Here is a 4,991-nt window from a genome sequence, read left to right as displayed (position 1 = left end):
ATGGGATGACATCAAGAACATCACACAGGAAGAAAGGAAAAATGTCATTAAGAAGACAAGAAAGAAGGAAAAGGTCAAAATGGAACCCAGAAGAGACTATGAAACTTGTTCTCTAGCATAGAGATACTAAAGCAAATGGAAGAAATGAGGAGGTACAAGAGCTGAGCGGAAAACTTCAAAGATCAGCACAAGAAGACAAAGTCAAATATTTCAACGAAATGTGCAAAGATTTACAATTAGAAACCAAAATGAAAGCACACACTCAGTATTTCACAAGCTGAGGGAACTGAAGAAAAACATCAAGCTTCGACTTTAGTTATTAAAGAATACTCTGGGCAAATTATTGAATGATGCAGAATGCTTCAAAAGAAGATGGAAGCAATACACAGAGTCACTGTACCAAAAGGAAATGGTTGATGTTCAAACTTTCCAAAAAGTAGAATATGATCAAGAGCCAATGATCCTGAAGGAAGAAGTCCAAGGTACATTGAAGGAACTGGCAAAGAACAAGGCACTAGGAATTCATGGAATAGAAACTGAAATCTTTCAACAAAGTGAGGTGGCACTGGAGGCACACATTCATCTAGGCCAAGAAATTTGGAAGACAACTCGCTGACCAACTGATTGGAAGAGATCTGTATTTGTGTCCATTCCAAAAAAAGGTGACCCATTGGAATGTGGAAATTATGGGACAATATCTTTGATATCCCTTATGAGTAAAGTTTTACTAAAAGTAATAAAGAAATGGCTACAACCATACATTGACAGAGAACTTCCAGGGGTTCAAGCCCGATTCAGAACAGTAAGTGTAAAGAGGGATGTCATTGCTGATATCAGATGGATCTTGACTGAAAGCAGAGAATACCAGAAAAATGTGAACCTGTGTTTTATTGACTACGCAAAGGTCTTCAATTATATGAATCATGACAAGCTATGGAAAAACTGTGAAGTTTGAGTATCCCAGAACACTAAATTGTGCTCATGAGGAACCTGTACATAGACCAAGAGGAATTTTTCAAAAAGAACATGGGAACACTGAATGGTTTACATTTAGGAAAAGTGTGTGATAGGGTTGTATTCTTTCACCATACTTATTCAACCTGTGTGCAGAGCAAATAATCCAAGATTCTGGATTGGAGGAATACTCATTAACAACCTGCGACATGCAGATGATACAACCTTGCTTGCTGAAAGTGAAGATGACTTAAAATACTTACTGATGAAGATAAAAGACCATAGCCTTCAGTGTGGATTGCATCTCAATGTAAAGAAAAAATCTGCACCACTGGACCAATAAACAACATTCTTATCAATGGAGAAAAGATCAAAGTTATCAAACACTTCATTTTTCTTGATCAACCATCAATGCTCATGGAAACAGCAGCCAAGAAATCAAACAACATATTGTATTAGGCAAATCTGCTGCACACGACCATTTTAAAATGTTGAAGAGCAAAGATGTCAGCTTGAGGACTAAGGTACGCCTGACCCAAGCCATGATATTTTCAGTAACCTAATATGTATGCAAGTGTTGGACAGTGAATACAGAAAACCGTAGAAGAATTTATGTATTTGAGTTATGGTTTTGGAGGAAAATATTGAAAGTATCATGCGCTGCCAAAAGAACAAACAGATCTGTGTTGAAAAAAGTACAGCCAGAGTGCTCCTTGGAGGCCAGGATGGCCAGATTTCATATCTCTCATACTTTGGACATATCATTAAGAGGGACCAGTCACTGGAGAGGGATATCATGTTTGGTAAGGTGAAGGGTCAGAAAAAAAAAAAAAAAAAAAAGAGGAAGACCTCCAGCTAGATGGATTGGCAAAGTGGCAGCATCAATTGTGAGTTTAGCCAAGGACAGACCAGTGTTTTCTCCTTTTGTGCATAGGCTCACTGTGAGTAGGGACCAGCTTGATGGCACCTAACAACAACAACATAGGGTTTCCAAGGAGCAGCTGGTGAGCTTGAACCACTGACCCTGTTGTTCAAACCAACTTTGCCATACAGCAAATTAACCCACAGTGCCACACAAGAACTCCAACAAAACAAAGTCTTTTGATATATTTTAATTATATCATGTATATGTATCTTTTCTTTGTTTACCCTCACATTGATTATTTTGTCATCAAATCTCAATCATGTTCAGAATTCTGGATGGGATGTGACCACCTACAATTACCTTCCTGTCCTTCAAACTAGATTGAGAATATGAGTATTCTCAGAGTCAGTGGATAATTCAATATATGTTGAATATAATGACATTAGTGATTATTCCCCATAAACTGCCTTTCAGCAATGAGATGAAAACTTAATTTAACTAAATATTTCCATCTGTCCTGATTCATGAAGCATAACAAGAATATATAACTCAATGCAAATTACTTTTGAAAAATGATTCTTTCGTTAACTTGAATACTTGGCCAATAAAAATCATAGCTTTTGATAGGAGAATAGTTGTTGTTGTTTTAGGTGCCATCAAGTCGGTACTGACTCAGAGCAACCTTATGCACAGCAGAACGAAACACTGCCCAATCCTGGGCCAACCTTACTACTGTTGCCATGCTTAAGTCCATCGATGCTGCCACTTGACTAATAAAACTTGTTGGGGGTTTTCCTCTTTTTCTCTTGACCCTCCACCTTATCAACCATGATATCCTTCTCCAGCGACTAGTCCCTCCTGACAATATGTCCAAAGTATGAGAGAAGAAGTTTGGCTATCCTGGCCTCCAAAGAGCACTTTGCATGTCTTCCAAAACAGATCTACTGGTTCTTTTGGCAATCCATGGTGCTTTCAATATTCTCCTCCAACACCATAATTCAAAGGCATCAAATCTTCTACAGTCTTCCTTATTCACTGTCCAAATTTCACATGCATATGAGGTTACTGAAAATACCATGGCTTGGGTCAGATGCACTTAGTCCTCAAGCTGAATCTTTGCTCTTCAATACTTTAAAAAGTTCCTGTGCAGCAGATTTGTCTAGTGCAATACGTCATCTGATCTCTTGACTGCTGCTTCCATGAGAGTTGATGGTTGATCCAAGAAAAATGAAGCCTGTGACAATTTTTATCTTTTTTCTGTTGATAAGAATGTTGTTTATTGGTCCAGTGGTGAGGATTTTTGTTTTCTTTACACTGAGATGTAATCCATACCCAAGGTTGTGCTCTTTGATATTCATCAATAAATGTTTTAAGTCCTCTTCACTTTCAGATAGCAAGGTTGTATTATCTGCATATCACATGTTATTAATGAGTCTTCCTCAAATTCTGATGCCATGTTTTCTTCATAGAAGCCAGTTTCTCAGATTATTTGCTCAGTATACAGGTTGAATAAGTATGGTGAAAGAATACAACTTTGTAGCACACCTTTCTTAATTTTAAACCATTCAGTGTTCCCATGTTCTGTTTGAACTACTACCTCTTGGTCCAGGTACAGATTTCTCATGAGCACAATTAAGTGTTCCGGAATATTCATACTTAGGAATGTTGTTCATAGCTTGTCATGATCCACACAATCAAAAGCCTTTGCATAGTCAGATATGTTGATATCCATTACATTTTATAACAAGAAATACCAAACAGCAGTTGTAACTAAGTGTATTACTTTCCATTGAAATAAGAAGTACCTAGGTGAGTTTGGCGAATCAGGCTGTGAACCGCAAGGTCAACAGTTCGAAACTACCAGCTGTTACGCGGGAGAAAGATGAGGCTTTCTGCTCCTGTAAAGATTTACAACTTGGAAACCCTGTTCAGCGTCGCTATGGGTCGGAACCGACTCGACAGCACTTAACAACAAGAACAATAGGTGAGTTTGAACTGCAAGGTTGGCAGTTCAAACTCACCAGCCTCTCCTCTAAAAACCTATACAGGGTCGGTATGAGTTGGAAATGACTTAAAGGCACTTAACAACATAGCTATGATGTTGGAATCCTGGTGTGGCACTATAGCATAAACATTGGGCAGCTAATTGCAAGGTTGGTAGTTCAAAACCGCCAGCTGTGCCTTCTTAACCCTATACAGGATTGCTATGAGTCAGAACCAACTTGAGGGCACTTAACAAAAACAACATATTTAGGATGTTATTGGATATTTTTATTTGCATAATGGTGCTTTTGAGTTATGATGTTGGTAGAGAATATTGAACGTGCCACGGACTGCCAAAAAACCAACAGATCTGTGTTGGAAGAAGTGCAGCCAGAGTGCTCCTTGGAGGCCACGATGGTCAAATTTAGTCTCTCATACTTCGGATATATTGTCAGGAGGGACCAGTCACTGGAAAAGGATATCATGTTTGGTAAGGTGGAGGGTCAGAGAAAAAGAGGAAGAGCCCCAACGAGATGGATTGGTAGCATCAATGGACTTAGGCATGGCAACAATAGTGAGGCTGGCCCAAGATCAGGCAGTATTTCATTCTGTTGTGCATAGGGTCACTATGAGTCAGTACTGATGTGAAGGAATCTAACAACAACAACAATGGTGCTATAGGATGAACACTGCACTGCTAACTACAAGGACTGCAGTTCAAACCCACCAGTTGCTCTCGCAAAACATACACAGATTGCTATGATTCAGAACCAACCGTGTGCAACAACAATGATAACAACATAGTGACAATATCTTTTTACCAGTGAATTTTTTCTAGAAAATTGAAAAATTACATGAGTCCTCAGTATACAAGTTCACAATTTTAGGAAAAGAAGGGAATTCACCAAACTTAGACACAGAAAATCACAAAACATATTTGTCTATAACTCAGCCTGCAAGCATTATTCTCCTATTTTATAAAAAATTTCAGCTCAGAATGTTTAAAAGTCCTGTTCAAAGGTGAGTCATTAGTAGATGACAGAAACTACATTCAGCTCTAAGAATGGGCAACATTGGTAAGTATGAGTATTCCAGAACCTTTAATGGTACTCATGAGGATCTGTACATAGATGAAGAGGCAGTTGTTTGAACAGAACATGGGAACACTGAATAGTTTAAAATTAGGAAA

This window comes from Chrysochloris asiatica, unplaced genomic scaffold (genome assembly GCF_000296735.1).
Source record: "Chrysochloris asiatica unplaced genomic scaffold, ChrAsi1.0 scaffold00270, whole genome shotgun sequence".
Lineage (NCBI taxonomy): Eukaryota > Metazoa > Chordata > Mammalia > Afrosoricida > Chrysochloridae > Chrysochloris > Chrysochloris asiatica.
The sequence above is the reverse complement of the archived record's forward strand: the minus strand, read 5'-3'. Positions refer to the sequence as shown.